The sequence below is a fragment of the Schistocerca piceifrons genome, chromosome 3 (assembly GCF_021461385.2).
Source record: "Schistocerca piceifrons isolate TAMUIC-IGC-003096 chromosome 3, iqSchPice1.1, whole genome shotgun sequence".
Classification (NCBI taxonomy): domain Eukaryota; kingdom Metazoa; phylum Arthropoda; class Insecta; order Orthoptera; family Acrididae; genus Schistocerca; species Schistocerca piceifrons.
In genome coordinates this window covers 754,462,861-754,489,654 of record NC_060140.1, presented here as the reverse complement: position 1 = coordinate 754,489,654, position 26,794 = coordinate 754,462,861, and the positions used below count along the sequence as shown (strand labels likewise).

The 26,794-nt window shown below is 43.7% G+C and overlaps 1 protein-coding gene across 1 annotated transcript in view; it reads left to right on the top strand.

The window, feature by feature from the left end:
• LOC124789857 overlaps positions 1 to 26,794 on the top strand; it is an 858,265-nt gene that overhangs the window by 813,204 nt on the left and 18,267 nt on the right. The gene's annotated exons all lie outside the window — the stretch shown is intronic.

Sequence of the window (26,794 nt, the reverse complement as noted above, 5' to 3'; positions counted from 1 at the left end):
ACCACATTAACAGCCTACCAACAGGCATAAATAGATCTGCGGTCAGCATGAAGAAGTTTGACGTTTTGGAATAGCCGCATTATCAATGCGGCGAACGTCAGATGGTGGATGTGATGGATGTCTCACTGTTCCAGACAGATTGAGTTAGCGCGTGCTGGTACCAGTGTCACTATTTATTCCAGACTCGAAGAAGATGTTCGTTAAATATGCAAGTAATTAACATTACCTTCATTTTTAATACTAGTCATAACTGTGTTTTGCTTTCCATGAATTAATTGATGTACATGCCATTGTATTACAATGTCTTTAATTTTCCATTTGTTGAATGCTTTCACAACTATTTTTTTATTTAATTTTGTTATGTACCAATTTAGTACATGTATCTTTTTCTTGTTGTTGTTCTTGTTGTGGTCTTCAGTCCGAAGACTGGTTTGATGCAGCCCTCCATGCTACTTCATCCTGTGCAAGCCTCTTCATCTCTGAATAACTACTGCAAATTACGTCCATTGAAACTGATTACTGTACTCATATCTTCGTCTCCCTCAATGATTTTCACTCCCCACACTTCCCTTCAGTATTAAACTGGTGATTCCTTGATGACTTAGAATGTATCCTGTCAACCAATCCCTTCTTCCAGTCAGGGTGTGCTACAAATTTCATTTCTTCGCAGTTCTATTGAGCATCTCCTCATCGGTTACGTGAACCACCCATCTAATCTTCAGCATTCTTCTGTAGCACCACATTTCATGGCCCTTGTTGTGTGTTCCCTTCGATCCCACAAACCAACCAACCACACTTCAAAAGCTTTTGTTTTCTTCTTGTCTAAACTATTTATCGTCCATGTTTCATTTCCATACAAGCCTACATTTCATACAAATATTTTCGGAAAAGACTTCCTACATCGATGTTAAGAAATTTCTCTTCTTCAGAAACGCTTTTGTTGCCATTTTCATTTTACATTTTATATCCTTCCTTCTCCGCCCATCATCAGTTATTTTGCTGTCCAAATAAATTAACTCATCCACTACTTTAAGTATCTTGATTCCTAATCTGATTCCCTAAGCATCACCTCATTTAACTCGAATATATTCCACTACCCTAGTAATGCTTCTGTGGATGTTTATCGTATATTCTTCTTTGAAGACACTGTCCATCCCGTTCAATCGCTCTTTCAAGTCTTCTGCTGCCTCTGACAAAATTACCATATCATCGGAAAACCTCAAAGATTTTATTTCTTCTTCTTGAACTTTAATAGCTACTCCAAATTTTTCTTTGGGGTCTTTCACTGCGTGCTCAATGTACTGATCAAATAAAATTGGGGATATTCAAATAACTTTCGGGGATGAAGCCATACGACGTCGTTGACAACAGTCGATATTTCGAGAGGAGCACACCCTGCCATTTTCAAGGGAAAATTTCAGCAAAGTAAGGGCTGTGCAAGCGAATTTAAAACCCCAGAAAGATAACAACACACAGACCCGCACACACGCATGCACACACGCTCACACACACAGGCACACTCACACACGCACACACACACACACACACACACACACACACACACACACTGCAAACACTAGCGCCACGTTAAACCAAAGATGACCGACGTCAGAAGTTATCGATAGTATAATCAATAATCAACGGGTGAGGTAACATAAAGTCTGTTTTCTGACAAGTGAGAGAGGATTCCATGCTGGATTTAAACAAGAATCACAATATCTGTTTATAAGGTTACTTGCTAATTTCATTTCAAGAGCTTCCTTAATAATACTTTCCCAATAGCTAAAAGTGGCTGCCAGAATCTCCGTGTAGTTATATTGCGTAGGATGACGAGTGCCAAGACAGTGTTCTGCAATGGCGGATTTGCTCGGCTGTTGTACGTGTGTGTGACGCTTGTGAGCAGTACACCTGTCCTCCAAAGTCCTAATAAAATGGTTCAAATGGCTCTGAGCACTATGGGACTTAACAGCTCAGGTCATCAGTCGCCTAGAACTTAGAACTACTTAAACCTAACTGACGTAAGGACATCACACACATCCATGCCCGAGGCAGGATTCGAACCTGCGACCGTAGCGGTCGCGCGGTTCCAGACTGAAGCGCCTAGAACCGCTCGGCCACGCCGGCCGGCAAAGTCCTAATAGTCTGACCAATATATGACATCCCGCAACTTCATGGAATACTGTAGACACCCGCCTTTCTCAAGTCAAGTTCATCCTTTACTGAGCCTGAAAAAACCCTGTTGTTAGATGGTAGTCGAAAAACACATTTCACATCATATTTCCGCAAAATACGACCAGTCCTGTTCGAAATGCTCCCTGTGTAAGGCAAAAAGGTCGTAGACTTTGGTGCCATTTTGGTATTAGTATCACTCACGTGACGCACAGTTGGTAGACAGCGCAACGCAAGTCTGATCTGTCTTTCATTATCACAGTTCCAACGAAAGATGACTTCGAGATGGGTTAGCTCAGTTGAAAAACTGTCAGGGCCCGAGATCATACGGACGCTGTGAACTAAGGTACGAAGTAGCCCTTCACGTTGAACAGCATGGTGACGGCTGTCAGTCCAAGTCAGTGTGAGTAGGCTTCTTATAAACGGCGTGTCCCAATGTACCACCCACCTCCCTCCTGCCCAACACATCAAAACACAACAAAACGCTGGTTTCAAAGCCGCCAAGTCCAAGGCACGTTTCTCGATATGTCCCGTAAACACACTGGCAAAAATAAGTGACAATTGGCTTTCCATCGTAACTCCATCTGTCTGCTCGAAGGTCAATACATGTCAAAATAGGTTACATTAATTCAGCCGCCGGCCGCGGTGGTGTAGCGGTTCTAGGCCCTCAGTCCGGAACCGCGCGACTGCTGCGGTCGCAGGTTCGAATCCTGCCTCGGGCATGGATGTGTGTAATGTCCTTAGGTTAGTTAGGTTTAAGTAGTTCTAAGTTCCAGGGGACTGAAGACCACAGATGTTAAGTCCCATAGTGCTCAGAGCCATTAATTCAGCCCCAAACCTATACTCATTAACTGTAGGGAACTAGACGGAGCAGCACTAGTGAAGGGAGAAACCACATCAAGCCTTATTAGACTGTCAGAGTCATTCAAATTCATTCACTCTAATCAACATAAGAAAACCGCCGAGTTCTTAATGTGGTGCTCACACCGAGCTAGTATGGGGCTCAACAGCGTAGCGAAGGTGTTTTGCTATACGATATGTCGGAGCAACAATGTTACAATCGCTCGAAGAGGAGCCCCTTCCTTGTGGACGTTAGAAAGGCCATGTAACCAAGGGGGAATAGCACAATAACAACTGAGACTCTTGATAGTCTCCTTCGACAAGGAAATTTTCTTCAGAGGCTGTTAGTCAAAAATCAAATGGCTCTAACAAGTAACAACACTGGGACTTAACATGTGAGGTCATCAATCCCCGGCTGTTAGTCTTTCTCTCAGTAATTTTTGTGGGCTCAGCACGGATCCTGCGATACGCTGAATCATACAGTAAGCATTGCATCTTTTGAACGTAATCCTGCTTATCCTAAACAACGGTAGTATTTCTCTTGCCCAAGGCTGAAATAACGATATCTGGATCAACTCTAGGTGAACGCTAAGCAGCCTCCACAGTCGCTGTAACATTACTCTCGGGGGGACGTACCACAGTCGACACGCGACATGCCTCCATCCTAGCCTCCACTGCAACATTAACAGGTAGTTTTAAAAAAAGCCTGTTCAACAGAACTAATAAATTCAACCACTGGAAAGCGCATGGGATGGTGCAAACTTTTCTTGGAACGGATGAAGCTGCGTCGTCAAAAGCTTTCTCCATGAGATTTATCACAGAACGTCGAGATACAGTATTAGATCACGAACTTCGCCAAATTCGGAGCAGTTACAGAATGAAATTCCCAGTCAGATTCCGGCCATGAAGCACGGTCCAACCAATTCCAAGAAAAAGCCGAAATTTTTGAAGCAACCATTAAAAGAAACCGAACAATTTGTAGGTATCAAAGTCTTTCTTGGAAACAAAATTCATCTGTCGACGAGTGTAGTAATTTATTTCGCGAACTAGCTGGGCCAGAGCATTGCTTGATGCGACTGTGGGAGAATTAATATAATGCAAAAATTTGACAAGCGTTTGGAACACCATGTTGATCACGACATCTGAGCACAAACCACAACGCACATTGCAATCTTACTCTACTGCTGCGAAGTTTACCCAACCTCCGCAAGCAAGGATACATTTCCTCCCCGTAGAGATAAACAACGTGATACCTTAGTTTCTCCCGTCGTGTGGAATGTTCAAATAACTTCCGAGAATGCAACCAGTTAACGACGTCGACAACCATCGATATATCGACAGCAGCACACTCTGCCATTTTCAAAGCAAAGCTGCAGCAAGTAAGCGCTGTGCAAACAAGTTTAAAACGTCTGTTTTTAGAGAAACTCCGGAAAGGTAAAACACACACACACACACACACACACACACACACACGCATACACGCACACGCTCATACACACACTGTAAACACTAGCACCAAATATGACCGACGTCAAAAGTTATCGATAATGAAATTAGTAATCAATGGGTAAGGTGGCATAAACTCTGTATCTCCAATTTTCGACAAGTGAGAGAGCAGGATTCCCTGCCGGATTTAAAAGAAAACCACCATTTCTATTTATAAGGTTTTTTGCTAATTTAATTTCAACAGCTTCCTTAATAACACTATCACAATAACTGGAAGTGCTTGCCAGAATCTCGGTGTTGTTATATTCCATAGGATGACGAGTGCCAAGACACTGTTCTGCAATGGCTGATATGCTTGGCCTTATTGTTGTGCTTTTATATACTGTTAGTGATACTGAAAAAAGAAAGAAAGATTAGCGTTTAACGGCCCGCAGGCAACTAGTTACTGATACGAAAAGAGGAGGAACTCTTTCTGTCGAGCCTTAGTCATGAATTATGGCGGAGGAATGTGTACATATTCTAGGGAAGTGAGTATATTCTAGGGAAATAAGTATAAAATTTTACGTGGGTAGAATTTTCTAACAGTGTAGTAACTTTTAAAGACAGCAGGTCTCCACAGCGCTGTGTTCAGTTATCTATCCACCAATCCGCGAACGAACTCCGCGAGATCGGGTATGATGGAGAGTTGAGCTTTTCTATATCATCAATGTAATTACAGGGATGGAATTTCGGGGTTCAGGTTATAGCCCTCACAATGTACACTGCGTATATACGCAACAGAATAAATAGTTCTCTCAGTAATAATCCCGAAGATGTAGAAAACCTCTACCATAGTCACTATCTCAGAGTACAATATTTACAAACTCACATAATTTAATGTGGAGTTGTTATTCTTAGAGCAACAAAAACATCCTGCAACCACAAACAGAATGTTTCATTTCGAATCCATATGTTCCAAAGTTTCCAATAAGATTACCTAGAAATTCCAGAAATATTATCTACCATAACACTGACCACAGTTCGTTGAAACGGATGATGTTCAAATGCAGACGTCATTAGGACACATCAAGTCAAAGTAATACCATACTGAGCAAATGGATGTAAGTGAGCAGATGCAGAAATCCCACATCGCCGTTCCAGGCCAGGTCCTGGTGGAGGTAGTTTGCCACTTCGCTCCTCCGACCTGCTGTGAAGTGTTAATTGTGTATCTGTGTCTGGTGGGCTGCTGCGATAAGTGCTGGTGTGAAACTCGGTACCAGCATATGCGTACGTCTCTCTAATAGCACCTTGGGGAGCCAGCAAGCCTATCGTCACCATCTGACGGGCGGATCACCATCAACAGTTTCTTTCTTTCAATCTTTCATGGGCCCCAGCTGTCTGCATCTAGTGTAAGTCATGAACTATTGCGAACGTTTTCAAATGTCAGTGAGTCGTGTAACTGAGGCGGAACTTGGGGACCAGCCCGGTATTCACCTAGCGGGATGTGGAAAACCGCCTAAAAACCATATCCAGGCTGGCCAGCAGACCGGCCCTCGTAGTTAATCCGCCGTGCGGATTCGATCTGGGGCCGGTGCGCCTACCCGAGTCCAGGAAGCAGCGCATTAGCGCTCTCGGCTACGCTGGCGGGTGTGTCACCATCAACAGTGTCAGTCCATATTTCTTTTTTAGTGTCTTCTGAAGTGTCATAAGACACTGAAGAGAGATTAAGAATTTTATCCACAACATTGGCTCAAAGACCGGAACTTTACGCCAATACCTCTCCTCCCACTGCCGTCCAAATACTGGAAGTGAAAATTATCTCCCACCAAGATTCGAATCGGCGTACGTTCGAATAAAGCGCCATCACACGAGCTTGCATTAGTTACCTCTGCTACCGAGATGATAATTAGGCTACAAAGACAGTGAAAATTGAACTTCAGCGTTGTGTTTCTGGGAGGTGTTCTGACTAGCTGAAATCCAAAATTATCCCTTGCGAATAAGGGATCTGAAGCGCATTGCATATAATTAATACATATATTTGTTACTGATACCGGAGGGTATTGGCCGCTTTGACTATTTTTCATAGTCACAGATATAGCCCTCGAAAACATTGGTCTTCGCATTAAAATATTGTCAGGATATACGGACACATCATCTTTAATATCTATAACTGAAATAGAGGAAAATACATGATAATCTATCTGAAAACTAGCCGGTTGTCAGATAATGGAGAATCCGTATTTAGGTAGAGCCACTGAATTCAGTTTTAAATATTATCCTAGTCAATAGAGATGTACTTGAAATGTAATCATCTCTTGCAAGTCCACTTGTAATGCTGTTCATAAGCCACCACACAAGTACTGATTATATCTGAATATTGTCTGACACTGCCCGGTGATCGTGAAACAAAACGACTATTTGCGTTGGTGTGTAAACTGGCGATAGAACATCTGACTCTCAGAAAAACATCATCCACACAATTCTGAATACAGCAAGAGTCGACAAATGTGAGAATTATCGCACAGACAGCTTAACAGCTCAATCATTCAAGATGCTGACAGCAAATTATACAGAAGAATGAAAAGAAAAGCTGAGAATCTATTAGATGACGATCATTCTGGCCTTAGGAAAGGTAAAGACGCCAGGGAGACAGATCTGACGTTGCGGTTGATGACGGAAGCGAGACTAAAGAAAACTCAAGACATGTTCATAGGACCTGTCGACCTTCAGAAAGCGCTCGACGGAGCAGAATGACTCAAGAAGTCTGAAATTCTGAGAAAAGTAGGGGTAAGCTATAGGGAAAGGTTCAAATGGCTAAATGGTTCAAATGGCTCTAAGGACTATGGGACTTAACACCTGTGGTCATCAGTCCCCTAGAACTTAGAACTACTTAAACCTAACTAACCTAAGGACATCACACACATCCATGCTCGAGGCAGGATTCGAACCTACGACCGTAGCGGTCGCTCGGTTCCAGACTGTAGCGCCTAGAACCGCACGGCCACTCCGGCCGGCTATAGGGAAAGGAAAGTAGTATATAATGTATACAAGAACCATGAGGATACAATATTAGTGGGAGACCAAGAATGAAATGTTCCAATTAAAAAGGTCGTAAGACAGATATGTAGTCTTCCAACCCTATTGTTCAGTCTATACATCAAGAAGCAATGACAGAAATAAAAGAAAGGTACAAGAGTGGAATTAAAATTCAAAGTGAAAGAACATCAATGATAAGATTAGCTGATGAGAAGTAACAGAAATGAGAACAGCGAGAGACTTAACATCAGGATTTGTGATCACGAAGTAGATGTAGTTAAGGAATTGTACTACCGAGACAGCAAAACATCCCAAGGAAAGTACAAAACGCAGATTACCGCCAGCAACAAGGGCACTCCTGGACAAGAGAAATCTAATAGTATCAAATATGGACTTTAATTTGAGAAAGAAATTTCTGAAAATGTGCGTTTGAATAACAGCATTGTATCGTAGTGAAACATGGTCTGCGGGAAAACCGGAACAAAAGAGAACTGAAGTATTTAAGATTTGGTGCTATAGAAGAATTTTGAAAATTAGTGGCTCTGGTAAGATAAGAAATAGTGAGGTGCTCCACAAAATCGGCGACGAAAGGAGTATCTGTAAAACACTGACGAGAAGAAGGGAAAGGATGATAGGAAATCTGTTAAGACATCAGGGAATAACTTCCAGAGTAGAGGTATTCGTGATGGGCTGCGTCAAATGAATCAGAAGACGGACGACTTACAGAAGAGAAAAGGAAATATACTTGCCATAAGAAACACAGACTGCCATGAGACAAAATAGTGTGGTAACAGCAGACCCAGATACATGCTGAAGACAGTGCCTGAGTTTTGTGGCGTGTGTTATATCTTTGGCACTTGCCGATGGTCTAGACCATGCACATCTTGGCTTTTGAGGTTGCGTCACAAACATCGATTAACTACCCCATGTAACCTCTGGCCACACACGTTGATCGTCTGCGGAACCACGTAAACGTCCATATCAGGTCTCAGAGCAGGCGGAAGTCAGTTTCTCTTCGGGCAGCTACATTAACCATCAGCGCCATGCCACTGTCGCCTCACCGTCACTACCGCTGCACTTTGATTATGACAACGCTCTGCTCATCTGGACTCTGTAGTATTCTCCTCCTCGCCCTGCTCTATAGACTCGAATGTCCGTCAGCAGTGCTCAACTACAGTAGACAGACTCGGAAAAATTTCCTCTGGATATCTGCGCTGTGATGGCATAGGTCTTGTGCAGCACTGAAATACTCGTAGCTTACGTTGTTATCAAGCGTCATTAATTGCACCCTTTGTTAGACGCAACAGTTCTAGAAAGTCAAGCATCCGTTCCTTCAACTACGTTTATTTTCCTTTATTGACTGCCAATTACAACGATTTGACGATTTTATTTTTTATAATAATATTGTTTGATGTCCACGAAGGTTTCAAATAGATTATATACTGATAAGACAGAGATTTGGGAACCAGGTTTTAAATTGTAAGACATTTCCTGGGGCAGATGTGGACTCTGACCACACTCTATTGGTATGAATTGTAGATTGAAACTGAAGAAACTGCAAAAAGGTGGGAATTTAAGGAGGTAGGACTTGGATAAACTGACAGAACCAGAGGTTGTCGAGAGTTTCAGGGAGAGCATTAGGGAACGATTGGCAAGAATGGGAGAAAGAAATACAGTAGAAGAAGAATGGGTAGCTTTGAGAGATGAAATAGTGAAGGCAACAGAGGATCAAGTAGGTAAAAAAACGAGACCTAATAGAAATCCTTGGGTAAACGAAGAGGTATTAAGTTTAATTAATGACAGGAGAAAATACAAAAATGCAATCAATGAGGGACGCAAAAAGGAATACAAACGTCTCAAAAATGAAATCGGCAGGAAGTGCAAAATGGCTAAACAGGGATGGCTAGAGGACAAATGTCAGGATGTAGAGGCATATATAGGGGTAAGATAAATACTGCCTAAAGAGACCTTTGGAGAAAAGAGAACCACTTGCATGAATATCAAGAACTCAGATGGAAACCCAGTTCTAAGCAAAGAAGGGAAAGCAGAAAGGTGGAAGGAATATATAGAGGGGTCTGTTCAAGGGCGATGTACTTGAGGACAATATTATGGAAATGGAAGGGGATGTAGATGAAGATGAAATGGGACGTACGATACTGCGTGAAGAGTTTGAAAGAGGACTGAAAGACCTAAGTCGAAGCAAGGCCACGGGAGTGGACAACATTCCATTAGAACTACTGATAGCCTTGGAAGAGCCAGCCCTGACAAAACTCCACCATCTGGTGAGCAAGATGTATCAGACAGGCGAAATACCGTCAGACTTCAAGAAGAATATAATAATTCCAATATCAAAGAAAGCAAGTGTTGACAGATGTGAAAGTTCCCGAACTATCAGTTTAATAAGTCACGGCTGCAAAATACTAACGCGAATTCTTTACAGACGAATGGAACAACTGGTAGAAGCCGACCTCGGGGAAGATCAGTTTGGATTCCGTAGAAATATTGGAACACGTGAGGCAATACTGACCCTACGGATTACCTTACAAAATAGATTAAGGAAAGGCAAATCCACGTTTCTAGCATTTGTAGACTTAGAGAAAGCTTTTGACAATGTTGACTGGAATACTCTCTTTCAAATTCTGAAGGTGGAAGGGGTAAAATACAGGGAGGGAAATGCTAATTACAATTTGTACAGAAACCAGATGGCAGTTATAAGAGTCGAGGGACATGAAAAGGAAACAGTGGTTGGGAAAGGAGTGAGACAGGGTTTTAGCCTATCCTCAATGATATTCAATCTGTATATTTAACAAACAGTAAAGGAAACAAAAGGAAACTTCGGAGTAGGAATTAAAATCCATCAAGAAGAAATAAAATCTTTGAGGTTCGCCGAAGACACTGTAATTCTGTCAGAGACAGCAAAGGACTTGGAAGAGCAGCTGAACGAAGTGGACAGTGTCTTGAAAGGAGGATATAACATGAACATCAACAAAAGCAAAACGATGATAATGGAATGTAGTCGAATTAAGTCGGGTGATGCTGAGGGAATTAGATTAGGAAATGAGACACTTAAAGTAGTAAAGGAGTTTTGCTATTTGGGGAGCAAAATTACAGATGATGGTCGAAGTAGAGAGGATATAAAATGTAGATTGCCAATGGAAAGGAGAGAGTTTCTGAAGAAGAGAAATTTGTTAACATCGAGTATAGTTTTGTTAGGAAGTCGTTTCTGAAATATTGGTATGGAGTTTAGCCACGTTGGAAGTGAAACGTGGACAATAAATAGTTTAGACAAGAAGAGAATAGAAGCTTTCGAAATGTGGTGCTACCGAAGACTGCTGAAGATTAGATGGGTAGATCACATTACTAATGCGGAAGTATTGAACAGAACTGAGGAGAAGAGAAAGTTGTGACAAGATTAGACTAGAAGAAGGGGTCGGTTGGTTAGAACATATTCTGAGGCATCAAGGGATCACCAATTTAGTATTGGAGGGCAGCTTGGAGGGTAATACACAAAGCAGATTCAGAAGGTTGTAGGTCGCAGTAGGTACTGGGAGATGAAGCTTGCACAGGATAGAGTAGCATGGAGAGCTGTATCAAACCAGCCCGTGGACTGAAGACCACAACAACAACAACTTACAGGAGAGGACGTAACTGAAGACGCTGGTTGTGTCTATGTGGACGTGTCAGACGTACACACTGTGAGCGACGTTCTTACAGCTACGGCGCACAGTGTACGAAAATAGAGTGCGGCAATCAGCGAGACGGTATGTGTGCCGGCTGCGCTTGAGCGGCAGACCTCCCCTGCAGCTGATCAGCGCAGGCAGCGCACGGCCGCCTGCCCCAGCGTCGGCAGGTCGCTTGTCGTACGTATATTAGGCCTGATGAACTGGCCATTCCGGACACGTGCTGCTACTTGGCACGGCTCGGCCGCTGCTGCAACCGCCTGTGTATGAATGCAGCTGACATACAAAGACGCGCGCCCAGTCCGCTTGTTTCTATGCGTAAAGTGTGTGATAGATGCGACGGCTCGTCTCGCCGCGGAGGCACCGCCGGCCAACTGAAAGAGAGAAACAAGGCGAGGCGCGTGTTCCCGTGAATACCAGCTGTGCGAAGCAGCTCTGCGCGTATAATTACAAAGTCTCCGTTGCACCTTTTCATAAATAAACATAGCGTTTGTTGCGAACATTAGAGTGAGTCCTGTGCAGGATATTAGAATAGAGTAGGGGAAAACGTCTTCTGCGGCTACAATACGCCGTCGATTATGTGACGGAAGCTAATTGCTCAGTTACTCCGAGGTGACGAGTTGCAGACAGTCGAACAGATCATCACGCCATGACCTGATGTGCAAGACCAGCCGCCGTGTGCGACAACAGAGAGCTCGAATGTAGGAAAGGAAGACTGTCAGCGGGATGGCCGGCTAAACTACTCACTCTTGGCAGCGCCTACCTTTTCTGGAATTTGAATCCTTCCTGTTGAAGTATGTGGGTATTTCGCTTTTCTCATATGTCACGTACAGCTGCCGAAATAGTTTTGTTATCGCCTGCTCTCCCAAGAATCTCAATAATCCTGAATTTAGGGTCAGCGATTTCCTACCTCACTTCATCTACAGTGATGCCTGATTGTCCCATTCTTAAACACTGGGTGGAAATTCCATCTCTGTGCCATCTTCTAGCCGACAGAAGAAAGTAATGTCACAGACAACACATTTGCATATATGTAAACACTATCTAAAAATGAATATGATTCGTGTTGCGAGGACCGCGCACTCTGTTTGACGACAGTATTTACAGTGTAACAACAACGAGCAAGATCACGCACTGGTTAAGATGGTAGACTCGGAAGGATGCCGGTTAAAATCACTGTTGTGCCATTTACATTCAACTTTTCATTCGTTCCCCCAACTTAAGAAATTCCCAAATGGTTCTTTTTGGAAAGAATACGGTCGATTTCTTTACCCCTCCTTCCCCAGTCCGACAGTCTCTAACGACTTCGTAGCTTTTCAACTTTAATAAATTTCGTTTTCAGCCACAATCGCAAAAGACTTATTAACGGTATCGATGGTTAAGTCATCTTTAAATACCTAGACTTGTTACGGCTCGTGATCCGTCTGGGAACATTGTGTCCAGTACTCTTCCATAACCGGAGGCACAACTTCCGATCGGCAACACTTGAGCACGTTGTTTACAATAGTGAGTGAAAATAAAATTGTTTCATAATAAATTACAATCCTTGATGCTCTGCCATCATACGGCCCCTCGGAACAAATTAAACTCACCACAATCGCAAAAGACTTATTAACGGTATCGATGGTTAAGTCATCTTTAAATACTTAGACTTGTTACGGCTCGTGATCCGTCTGGGAACATTGTGTCCGGTACTCTTCCATAACCGGAGGCACAACTTCCGATCGGCAACACTTGAGCACGTTGTTTACAATAGTGAGTGAAAATAAAATCGTTTCATAATAAATTACAATCCTTGATGCTCTGCCATCATACGGCCCCTCGGAACAAATTAAACTCACCACAATCGCAAAAGACTTATTAACGGTATCGATGGTTAAGTCATCTTTAAATACCTAGACTTGTTACGGCTCGTGATCCGTCTGGGAACATTGTGTCCAGTACTCTTCCATAACCGGAGGCACAACTTCCGATCGGCAACACTTGAGCACGTTGTTTACAATAGTGAGTGAAAATAAAATTGTTTCATAATAAATTACAATCCTTGATGCTCTGCCATCATACGGCCCCTCGGAACAAATTAAACTCTAATCTCCCATTTTTCAGTCCTACCTTCCGCTGAACCATCTTTGGAAGACGTGGCAATGATGGCAATATCTGTTGATTTCATCCTCTTAATGCCTGCTTTTTCTGGTATTAAAAAGTACATATCTGCATAAAATTAAAAAAGGTCAAACTTTCCAGTTTGATGACCTCTGTCGCCACGGAAAAGGCTCTACATTGATCCCGCGGCCGTCGTGATCGGTGCAGTGCTTGGGTTACCCCCGTGCTGCTACAACGCTGCCAGACCTCGAAGCCCGGCTGACTCCCTGTGAAACCGCCACTACAGAGGCGAATCTCACAACTTCGTTGATAAGTCCGAAATATCCAATAGAATTTTTTGCATTATCGGACAGTATTCTGCGTCCGTTGGTTAAGACTTTCTTCCAGGCTATTTCGGAAAAAGGTTTAGATAAATACAGTGCAAGGATCAACATGAATGTATAAAGTCTATAGGAAAAGAACCCAGAAATCAAGTTTGTGTGCTGGTAGCGAGATCCACAGTACTCATCCCTGAAATTTTTTTTATAATTTGATCGGACACTATTGTAATATTCCTTATTTCATTCTGTACTCCGTAAGTTGCCGCATGTAACAGGAGGCTACAGGACACTGGCTCAATAGGGTTGTACTGTTCACACAGTAACAGCGATAGTCACAAAACAGCCGCATTTGTTGTCGCGCTTCGATGCTCGAAAAAGAGCTCTGGAAAGTAACTCAGACGCCTTTTTCGTGTTCTGTTGATGGCTGCCTGATAGTATTAGTGAGTTTTGTTTTACCAAATGAAAGCAGGTATCTTTTGGAAAAAGTCGCATAATACATAAGACTAAATGACACTTCTGGAGGTGAGTTTCCATGCGACGGCACGACATGAGCTGATGAAAGAGACGCTCTCAAAGCGAATTGCATTTAATATACACCGATGATGTTGTATAGGTGAATGCTAGCTCCTGTCTCTCTGTACATGGCTTCGAATATCTTCCGTGACATAGAAAATTCAATGACCCCCCCAGCTGCTCTCTGTTCTTAACATATACACAAAAATTCTTGGTCGTAGATTAGAGTCTACATATAAGTAGTGCATCTCCACTTACGTTCTACGATTCTCTGTGCCTATAAAAGTTACAAGCAATAGATCTGCAATAGCATGTTCTGCAGCGACCATAGCAGACAAGTTCTTTTTGCAGCGCGGCTCAACTGCATCAACTTCTGTTAATCATAAAAACAACACTTGTGATGATTATACAAAGCGCATTGTTCTAGTTCTATTTATCTTCTTCGACAGTGATCATCGCGAGGCATTCGTCATGGAAAAATTGCTGTAGAGTTGACTTCTTGGAAGTGTTCATCGTAACAGGGAAATAAGGGAATTCAGGCCTGACAGTAAAATAAACACACTGTATAACAAATTAGTTACCCCCAGTGGACATGATGCTAATAATGACTCATGAAGGGACGGTCTGACATGTAGGTCACCGATTTTGATCAAGTTTTGCAAGTACGTTCTAAGCTGAAAACAAAGAGACAGTTGTTTCTGGTTTTTGTTGGACACACCCTAGTTTTTGAAAAAAAAATCGACGTCGAAGATGACGACGCAAAACAGAACTTCCAGTGCTATAATCCAAAGATGGTCTAAATATAAACATTTTCATTAATATGATATGCGATCCAACGTTAGTAATGATCGAGTTATTAACGTTTTCGTGTTTTCATAGTGTACCTTGGACATCCGTCATTCAATGTGTATAGCAGAGCGAGGTCGGCGGTCGAGCAGTGCGAACGTGTTGTGCGTTTCGCCTTCGGGGCGCACGCTCGCTATAGTTCACTTTCAGCGGCCGTGACTTCAGTGTCACTTACGAGTGCCTAGAACCATGTCCAACCGTTTTCGAAAATTCACACTGCGATTCATCTTCTGCAATGACCATCTTCGACCAAAAGCTTTGGCAGTGGAACGCTTCATACGTGACCTAGATAAGATCCCAGATCGAGACATTTTGGGCATCCAATTGCCCATCTTAAGCAGTACGGTGTACGTCAAAGTAGTCAATGACGCAGCGTGCGAGCGAATACATCGTGGCACTAAACATGGACTACTCTTTTGCCACGCTGACGGCAAAGTCGACCTCGCAGGCTTGGGCATGAGCACCATACAAGTTATCGAACTACAATTCGAGCTCTCGTTGGCAGACATTACCGCGGCCTTCCACCCTATGGCGTTGTACATATTCACACAACTCAACGCTGGCCGCAGTTTCACACGAACCTCGTTCTTAACGGTGTGCGACAGACACCATCCATCTCCGTTGCTACGTGACTTTTTATCCACAAATCAGCGGATGTCGCGCGTTCATTATAAACAACGGCCAACCCAAGACTTGTTCCGGGTGCGGCTAAAATAGGCAACCTTAGGCCTGAGTGTCTACAGTCAGTTGCCGCCCGCTTCAGTGGCTCCTCCAACTCAGACGAAGTTTCACCATCACCTACCCATCGGCGGTCTCTTCTCCTCCTCCTCTTACCATCCGTCATCAGTCTAACCGTGTCCCTCCGAGCTGCCGGATAACGCCTGGGTCGACGCGTCGCGTTCATAACCTGACGCGACTCCAGCTCCACTATCAACAGCGATGCCTGCCGATCCCCTCCCGGCCGATCATCTGGACGTCATGTCGTTTATCGTCTCTGCGACGGCCTTCTTCTCGGATCGCTGTGACTCCTTCCCGTCTTCCGACACCGAGGTTCGGACACGCAAACAAAATGGCTCAAATGGCTCTAATCACTATGGGACTTAAAATCTGAGGTCATCAGTCCCCTAGACATAGAACTAATTAAACCAAACAACCTAAGGTCATCCATGCCCAAGGCAGGATTCGAACCTGCAACCGTAGCAGCAGTGCGGTTCCTGACTGAAGCGCCTAGAACCGCTCGGCCACAGCGGCCGGCGACACGCAAACAGTATTCGCCTAAACCGCGTGTAGAAGGCGTCGTCCAGTCTCAGAATAAGGAAACACACCTCTCCCTCAGGCTCCAGAGGCCAGCAGGCCCGACCAGGCCTCCGAGAACCTGAACGACGACAGGAATGACAACAGCGTCACGCCGAATCTCTCTGCGTCGGTACCTACTTCGCCGTCTCGCCCAGGTGCACCTCAACTCTGCCGTTTTTATCGCCACGGAGGCGTCCTCCGCTGCCACGGACGAGGTGGAACGCCACAACGACAGCACCCTCGACGGCATGGAATGACGACGTCGACGATGACGCGAACCACACGCCGAGGCGTAGTTACCCCTGTTGGAGACCTAGTTACACCATCAGATGGTGTATGGCACCGCTCGTCAGTGTCTCGCCTCTCTTCAACCTTCAACCCCCCCCCCCCCCCCCCCCGCTCCCGAGTTAAAATCAAACTTCAGTGAGAGATGGTATGGTCATCGGATGCCGACATCGCACTATTCCAGGAACTACAACTGACCACACTTCCCGACGTCACGGGCTATAACACTAATTCCTCCCCTGGTGACCACTTAGGAAGTGGCGTGGCCATCTATGCCCCTGAGGCCATCCCAGTAGCTGATGTCACATACCTTCCGTCCGACAGAGGCATGGCGATCACCGTCATGGGGACACGTATTACCAACATTTACTCTCCGTCAGGCTCCACCCGCAGACACGACAGAGCACGCTTCTACTCAGAAGAAATTGCCCCTTTATTTCTTGGGCGTTGTGACTATTACTCGCTTGGAAATGAGTTTAATTGTGTCCTGTACCCTAAGGATCAAATGACCCATTAAATACCTGTCAAGAATTGCGCCTTGTTGTCTGTGATCTGTTGCCCCGCGATACGTGGGAAGCTCGGCACTGTGACGCACCTGGACATACTTACCAGACGAGTCACTCCGTGAGCCGTCTTGACAAGATTTAGGTATCTCGGCCTCCCACATCTGCTCTCCGAGGTGCAGAACTTCCGCCCTTGGCCTTTTCAGACAACTATGCCTACATCTGCAACATTCTCCTCCTGCAACAAGTGGTCTGGAGCAGTCGTGCTCAGTGGAAGTTAAACGCCTCCCACATCCACGACCCCCAATGTCTTCAACGTGTTACAGAGACATGAGTCACCTGTGAACGCCACTTTCCACAGCACTTCACAACCTTGACCTGGTGGCTGGAATGTGCAAAACCTTGATTCAGTAAAGGAAGGAATCAGGTGCGTGGCACCGACACACTACCGACTATTTCTACGCCAGTCTCCGCTGCCTGGACGCCCAGCCACCCACCCAGATGGATTAAGACACTAATCGTGAAGCTAACACTGACACACAGTAGACTGCAGAGAGGGGGGGGGGGGGGGGGGGGGGGGGGGGGGAGAGAGACTGCTGAGAACCAGACATCTAGATTCTGCGGCACAGGAACACTCCACCATCCATTGTATTGTCTATGTTGGGAAAAAACGACTCATCACTGAGATTTACACCTGACGCACCAAGTACGTCACTTACCACGCCGAAATCGTCAGTGTCTTTTTAGACCACTACCACACAGTGCACCGGAAGAAGCCTACTAACATTCCGTGCTGAGGAGGTTGTTACCACACGCCACACTAGCCAGACAGTTGACGAAGCCGGTTACGTGCGACGAGGTTCGTCCACGATGCTATCCACAAAAGTGCTATGAAGTTACTGGCGTCGACGAATTGCCGATAGAATTTCATCGCACTTTCCTTGCGCTAATGGCGTCACGGTGGACGACGGAGTTTCATGAATTGCTGAAGACGGATAACGCAGTACCTCCAGTCTTCGTCACGGGAATTATTATACCCATCCAGAAACGGACACCGTGAGCGACGACAGCACATTACCGTCCCCTAACTCTGCTTAACTCAGACTATAAACGTTTTCCACAATTCCTGGGCTCGTTGCCGCAAGTCACTCCCTAGTATTTTGTCCGCAGAAGAGATAACTCCAGAGGGTTCGGTTAACATACCGACCGCCACAGGGGCATGTCGCGATTTGATTGCCCAGGCAGCGGCGTGGACACTGCACGCCACTGTGATTGCAATTGATTTTGACTGTACATTCGAGAAGGTGCGTGATCGTTTTCTGTTCTCCATAATGGGCCGAATGCATTTTCCAACTCCCTTTATTGCTATCATTCGGCTCCTGATTCAGAACAGTGGTCGTTTGGCGGGACCATTAACAATTTTTTTTTTGGTCATCAGTATTCTGACTGGTTTTATGCGGCCAGCCACGAATTCATCTCCTGTGGCAACCGCTTCATCTCAGAGTAGCACTTGGAACCTACGTCCTCAATTATTTGCTGCATGTATTCCAATCTCTGTCTTCCTCTACAGTTTTTACACCCTACAGCTCCCTCTAGTACCATGGATATCATTCCTTCATGTCTTAACAGATATCCTATCATGCTGTCGCTTCTCCCTGTTAGTTTTTTCCACATATTCCTTTCCTCGCCAATTCAGTGCAGAACCTCCTCGTTTCTTACCTTATTAGTCCACCTAACTTTGAACAACCGTCTGCAGCACCACATCTTAAATGCTTCGATTCTCTTCTGTTCCGAGTTTCTCACCATGTTTCACTACCATACAATGCTGTACTCCAGATGTACGTTCTCAGAAATTTCTTCCTCAAATCAAGACCTATGTTTGATACTAGCCGCGCGGGATTAGCCGAGCGGTCTTGGGCGCTGCAGTCATGGACGGTGCGGTTGATCCCGGCGGAGGTTCGAGTCCTCCATCGGGCATGGGTGTGTGTGTTCGTCCTTAGGATAATTTAGTTTAAGTAGTGTGTAAGCTTAGGGACTGATGACCTTAGCAGTTAAGTCCCATAAGATTTCACACACATTTGAACATTTTTTTGTTTTATACTAGTAGACTTCTCTTGGCCAGGAATGCCCTTTTTGCCATTGGTAGTCTGCTTTTGATGTCCTCCTTGCTCAGTCCGTCATTGGTTATTTCACTGCCTAGGTATTAGAATTCCTTAACTTCATCTACTTCGTGACCGTCAATCCTGATGTTACGTTTCTCGCTGTTCTCATTCTTGCTACTTCTCATTACTTTTGTCCCTCTTCGCTTTACCCTCATTCCATATTCTGTACTAATTAGATTGTTCATTCCATACAGCAGATCACGTAATTCTTCTTCACTTTCATTCACGATAGCAATGTCGTCAGCGAATCGTATCATTGCTAACCTTTCATCTTGAATTTTGATTCCTTTCCTGAACCTTTCTTTTATTTCCATCATTGCTTCTTCGATGGACAAATTGAACAGTAGGGGCGAAAGCCTACTATCCTGTATTACACCCTTTTCAATCCGATTACTTTGTTTTTGATCGTCCGCTTTTATTATTCCCTTTTGGCTCTTGTACATATTGTTTATTACCGTCTCTCCCTAAAGCTTACCCCTATTTTTCTGAGAACTTGGAACATCTTGCACCATTTTACATTGTAGAACGCTTTTTCCAGGTCGACAAATCCTGTGAACGTGTCTCGATTTTTCTTTAGTCTTGCTTCCATTATAAACCACAACGTGAGAATTGCCTCTCTCGTGCCTTTACCTTTTCTAAAGCCGAACTGATCGTCCGAAGGCCTGACTGTATGTCGCCAGACTCATACATTCTACATACCAACGTGAATAGTCGTTGTTGCCACTTCTCAAAATGATTTTAGAAATTTTGATGGAATGTTATGTATCCCTTCTGCCCTATTTCATCTGAAATCCTCCAAAGCTCTTTTAAATTGTTATTCTAATAATGGATCCCCCATCTGTTCTAAATCGACTCCTGTTTATTCCTCTATCACACCAGACAAATCTTCCCCCTCATAGAGGCTTTCAATGTATTCTTTCCACCAACCCATTGTCTCCCCTGCATTTAACAGTGGAATTCCCGTTGCACTCTTAATGTTACCAATCTTGCTCTTAATGTCACCGAAGATTGTTATGATTTTCCTGTATGCTACGTCAGTCCATCCGACAGTCATTTTTTTATTAATTCTTCACATTTTTCTTGCAGCCATTTGCCGGCCGCTGTGGCCGAGCGGTTCTAGGCGCTACAGTCTGGAACCGAGCGACCGCTACGGTCGCAGGTTCGAATCCTGCCTCGGGCATGGATGTGTGTGATGTCCTTAGGTTAGTTAGGTTTAAATAGTTCTAAGTCTAAGGGACTGATGACCTCAGATGTTAAGTCCCATAGTGCCCAGAGCCATTTGAACAATATTCTCCAAATTATCCGCAGGACAGTGCGACAAAATCTCCTCCACAGACTCGATTCTTTACAACGTGTCGAATACCTCAGTAAAAATGTGGGACCCAAGATGGTCCACGAAGCACAGGGTACTCCCACCGCCAACAACTACTGAATGATGCGTCCAGGCCACGTTCGGATCCGTTTTTACGGCGGTACCATCTGTAAGGTCCGTTAGAAAACACTTACCCTTCCCCCAAAAAGCGGGGCCCTGGTCTTGTTAATGTGCGACCCCGAGCGGCGTCTTTGTACATGGTCACCCTGTTCAAGCAGTGGAACAGAGGCACCTGCCTTTCGCGACGTTTTATGGATGTACTTAACACTCACGACTGTATATCCACCAGTGCCAGTAGGCCACATCACGCACTATATAGTGCACGTTTGTGATTTCATCGTCGACTTCAGTTATGCACAAACTCATTTAGCAAGCACGCGCTTTCGTCGAAACAAGAATTTCTACGCCACACTACTCTGTTGCACGTACGGCAACAACATCGAACTGAAACATCCATCGACGTGATGGCCCACGATTTGGCATCATATCCACTGGCGTTTCCTTTCCTCCAGCGTCCCGGGAACATGGTACCATGTTGCAAGTGCAAAATTTGCCACAAATCAACGTCTTCGCGCTACAGGACAGTAGGACACTCCGTTTTGTACAGTTTTCCACCTTGTGGACGATGTCCAGCACCTGACTTGTGCTACAAAAAGTGACATCTGGAAACTGTGTCGAGAATTCGTTGCCCGCGACCTGCGCGTTCCGCAGGGCCCGATTCACCCATTTACTATTATCTATCCAGAGGATGCTCAATTCCCCGTCACCAAAAATTATGCGATTGTATGGGTCAAGGGATGAACACTCATTTACCTGTAAACTGATAGCGATAAATTATTCCTTTACTTCTGGCAGTCTGCTCACTATGACATCGAGTATCTTCGGCGGGCGATATTTACGTCACCCCAGCTGAGCTGGATGGCGCCACACTGTCATGACATTCTCCCCACCCCCCCTCCCTCCACAGGTTGACGCCTGACACTCCGCTTGCTACATTTCTATAAGGTACTCCAAAGCGAGGTAGGCGCATCCACACGCATCCCTTTCTTTTATGCACTATACCAGAAAAAGCCAACCATTGCCCCCCCCCCCTATGCTGTCCCTCCCTCCTTCGTTTCCGCCTTCCTTTCTTGCGCTTCTGACAGGAAGTGGTGCCTGGGACATCGTGGCTGGGCATCGCATGTTGACCCCTGCCGACCACGCCCCCCTGCCCCATCTGCCAAGCCGGAGGATGCCTCCAAGTCATACCACGCCTCTGACCTCTCTTCCGTCTATGGCGTCACACCTCTTAGCTTGTTTTCAGGTCTTTTTCTATTCTTTCCTTCCCAAACCTTCTTATAAGACGTTTGCACACATTGTAAGTGTAGTGTCTAAAGTCAGTTTCTCCGGAAAGGTGGCCTTTATGTTGTATTTATACTTCGATGAGTAAAGATATTTTGTTTAACCTGCATTCTGCTAAAAAAAATTAAAAATACAGAAAAAGTACGTTAAGGCAAAAACGAAGCGTGGGTAGAGTAATTGCCAGCAAAATAATTTTAAAAAATGCAGTCAAGACAGTACCGTACCAAACCGCTCGTCCATGTTAAACTCTTGGTCGTGGCTTTTATTCCACGCGATATTTATTTTAATGTAGCTGATAGTAATGTGATAATAGCGATACCTTTCTTTCCTTTTTTTGAAGTAAAACATCGATTAATAATCAAACAAATGTGTATAATGCATGATCTGTATAATGTTCATCATGATACATGACACTCTAGATAGGACTTTCGAATATAATAATGCTCAACCGACCTGCAGCGTGAAGGTGGTACCACTGGAATGTACTATCAAGCGGAAAAGTATCCGAGCGACCTGAACTGTGACCCGCCTGATTTGCATGCAACCAACATAACGTAGCTGTCTAGCGAGTCCTTTAATCGTTTTGTGGTACAGTCGTTCTACCTTACGAAATGGATACCACTAGAGACCACTAGACAACACTGTTCATTAAGACAATCAGTGCAATGTAACATCACACCATGATACTGCAAAGACTAGAGAAACATGTAATTAGAGATGGGTTAGTCCCTAACGCTTGTACATGTTACAATGATTTTCAAAAGCGTTACCATCCCATTACAAACTGAAACAACTAACTATGGGACATAAACAATGTAACAATCCTTAAACAAAGTAAATGTTTGCATGAACAAGATATTCTTAGACAGTCTCTGGACTAATAAAGGTCTACCACAGTTCGAGGTAGTTTTCCTCTGTATAAGGTTTTTCCGCACCTGCTAAATGTCCCAGTGACGATAGGTTTTTGCATAAACTGGTCGTTAAAGGAACTAGTTAAAGAAAAAGCGATAAACAGCGGTAAACGCTCTATAGAAACAACAGTATTAAGGGAGTATAATCAGTAACGTCACTGAACCAATTATCCATGAAGAACTATTTGGCCACAGATTTGGACTATAAATGACATGACGAAATTTTTAGTTCTGGATCCGGACATAAACCCAGCAGACGTAACGACTACTAACTAAAATACACTTTCGCACCAGCCTGGGAGTTGATCAAGGCAACGATCATCAATGCCGACTAGCCGTAAAGAGACGTGAAATATAAAGGTTTTCACCAGTATTAGTTAACACATCGGAACTTGACACGAAATGAAATTATTTCTACTACATCAAAACCACTAACGCCCTGTTAACTAACCATGAAAGACGTTTAATATACTCCATAAGTAACCAAGTATGCATGTGCTGAAAATTGGAATGCTATGATTTAAAATGTTATGGCGAGATTTTCCACCCAGCACGTTATCAGATTTTTAACTAAGTAAAATTAGATGTTAGAAATCGAATTTATTTGCCAGCAGCGAGCTGTATCAATATGATATGAGGGTACAATTTATTTTGCTTGCCCGGAAATCAAACAGGGCGCGTAATGTCCTGTTTCCCATCCATAAATAGACGTTAAGTATCAACAGCTTGCTCACGAGTAGTTAGATGCTCGCATGCTTCACTGGGAATAACGTTACCTATCGTTATTGTTGACTGTTTATGAACAGACAAATATTCAAATTACTTTTCGGTGGTAGGTAAGTGTGCACGTGCTATGGCGTAAAATGAAATTATGAATATGTTTATGCTGGAACAGGATTGCAACCCAGATACGTTCCATTCCTAGAGATCTGAATTCGAATTCCAGTCGAGGACCAAAAATTAAATATGAACACTGTGAACGAAGTAATCATTCGTAAATTAAATTAAATAAACTTTTTAGTGCTAGTTTACTGGCGACATAGTTTGTGCCGTTGGTGGCTGCCGCCTTTGTTATGATGCCATTTAAACAAGCTCTGACGCTTTTGGTAGTGAAGGGATATTGTGTTTAATGCGGATTCTGAACCACTGTGCGACCTAACATTCTCGACTTGGCTTTAACGTAGGTGAATTAAATCTCTTCGTGAATGTTAAAAAGTGGACCCCACGAGTGAGAAACGAACGTATATCCTGCAATTAGCAAACTAAGATCAACCCAGCGGACCACTGCAACTCACAGTTGGCAACGTCCTGATTGTGTTGTTGTGTTCGACGATGCGCCTAGTAGCTGTGAAAAAATCCTGCTCTCTCGTTTAGCTGGTTGATTACCTGCTAGTTTCTAATGCTAGTATTACTCTAATCTCATGACTGTGTGATGTAAGGATCATTCTAAATGTCAAGTGTTTGCTTTACAGATGACTTGGTCAGACTGTTGTGAATCATATTGGGAGTTACATTGCTGCTGATTAATTATCTCCCTTAATTTTGTGTGTCGTCTTTAATAAACTACGGAAAGACCATCTGCAGTATGCAATATAGTATTAAAAGTTCATTACAACTTATCATGACAACGGTACAAAAATGTCTGCCTTCTTAAGGCAAATTATCCCAAATCATTACGAATTAGCAAGAGAAAGTTAAAAAATCATTCCATGCCACAGGTAAGTCAATATTATTGACAGAAGCAGAAAAACGTTGTGTCTACACATCCACGGACTAGAGAATAGAGGTAGCGATATAATGGCGGAGAGGTTTTCATTCGATATCTTTACTGATAGTTGATCTGCCTTCGAGATTCTATTTTACAGAGGAGGAAAAAATTTGTAGCCACGAGAATGTAAACCGACAGAAAGCGCAGTTTACAATTTCATGTCCAAACTCTTTACCCCTACGCTAGCAGCTATCTGCAACAAACATTCCATCCTTGTCGCCGTATTCGTAGATTTGTCAGCTAAACAGCGGCGTAAATAGCGAAACCAGCTGTAGTTTCTGTTGAAACGAGCTTCCTGGAATCAAAATTATTCATTTGATAGCTTCTATATCATCCTCTAAGGGAGAAATATTCAGGATATTTAATGAGAATGATAAGATGTGAATGAGTGAATTTAAAAGGGAACCTTAAAACCAGCCCAGGAAGTAATTCGAAGGCGACATTGCTGCTAAATGTATGCTGCAATGTTGCCAATTCTCTATTATACTGGTGACAGGCAGAAGACGCCTGCTAACGCGAAAAGTCTCCTCAGCTTGTAACCGTAGGACAAGCTTGCGCAACACAGACGTGGCAGGGCGGGCGTTGGCGCTAGTGCCGGTTGCTACCACTTTGACCGGGACGTGAATTAACAAATGTAAAGGCCAATTAGCTACCGATTGCAGCGTGAACATCAGATATAAATATCGGGAAAATAATTTACGGGGCCCTCCTTTTAAGTAGCTGTCGTAGCAATTTTTCTTATTGTGTCTTATAAGAACTGCAAACAAAAATAATTATTCCCCAAAAGTGATTAGGTTCTGTAGTATCACCTAACACCATTAACAGAATGAGTAAATAATTTTCTTTTAGGTATTAAATACATACATTGCAGAATTTAATAATTTGAGGCCTTGCATCAATTCTGGTTCGGGTTGTGCAACATCATACACCAGCACTTGATTCTGTAATCACTGTAACCTCGCAACACGAGAGGTTTAATTTCGTCCCTCCATTCCTGCTGGGAGATTTGTTTTCTTATTGATCAGCTCTTTTCCTTCCTGCCAGCGAAATGTAACAAAATTTGGTCTGTAATAGATCCACAGCCCGCTATTTTAATGTTGTTGTAGGTGAAGGACTTTAATTTCCTCTTAATACGTATTAAGCACCAACGTGCTCTGATTTCCCAAAAATGAAATGCTCATTGTTCAAGTAGGAAGAGTTTTAAATCAAAGTCCCCAAAGTCTGGGGTAGGTATACCTCTTCGTCTGACGGCACTGGGTAAGTACTTATCATAAGATGTATCACAAGTTGTGCTTGTATAGCTGTAGAAATCATTAGTTGAAGCAAAGTTTAGCACCTGTAGGTTTGGTACTGCTAGAAATACAGAAGTATTACATAATGAAGGCTGAGTTCATCTTGAAACTGAGGCGTATTTATAATACGGAAGCTATTGCATATTAAGTGTTCTTGATTTCCTCCACAGAACATTCGAAGGCGTATACACACAAAATTACAAATAATGTAAACGGTAAAAGCATCATTGTCCATCTAAACTAGTAACTCGTTGTTTACATCAAATTAAAAAATGATTGTAATGACAGAATTCGTACCTCATTCTATAAGTTTTCAAACCTAGCGCTTTAGCCACTACGCTAACCCGCCACTGGCTGAATGTGTTGTTACAGACGTGTATGGCGTGATTTATTGAGAGCACCATGACCTGAATCACTACATGAATCTAAATGTTTCTTTAAATCTCTAAAAACAATTTCATTATTACTGTGTATGAAGATCAGAGACAAAATAATTTCCTTGATACTCAAAATAATAGTTAAGAGGAACTTATTGATGAAATATTTTTCGTAATATGTAGACGGGAATGAATGTAACTTCTGAGGCGAAGGAAGTGCTGTACAGCTTTGTATGGCACTTCGTTTCCTCTTGCCTTGTCACTAGGTTCTTACCTGCAATGTCTCAGCTCAAGGAATTCGATAAAGGTGGCATTCTTGCGCTTTAACAAGGTAGATACTTTATCAGCGCCATTTCCCGGGCCCTAGGGTACAGCAAATTTACGATTCAACCCTGGGTAAAGAGGGTGGCGGATGAAGGCCACGTCAACCGCCGTCGTCTCCCTGGGCGTCCACGGACTACCGAAGAGTATCAAGACAATAGTACACTCCAGTGCTGTATATATGACGTAGTATCTGTTCCCGAAAGAACAGTTACCGTCGATGACCATGCAGCT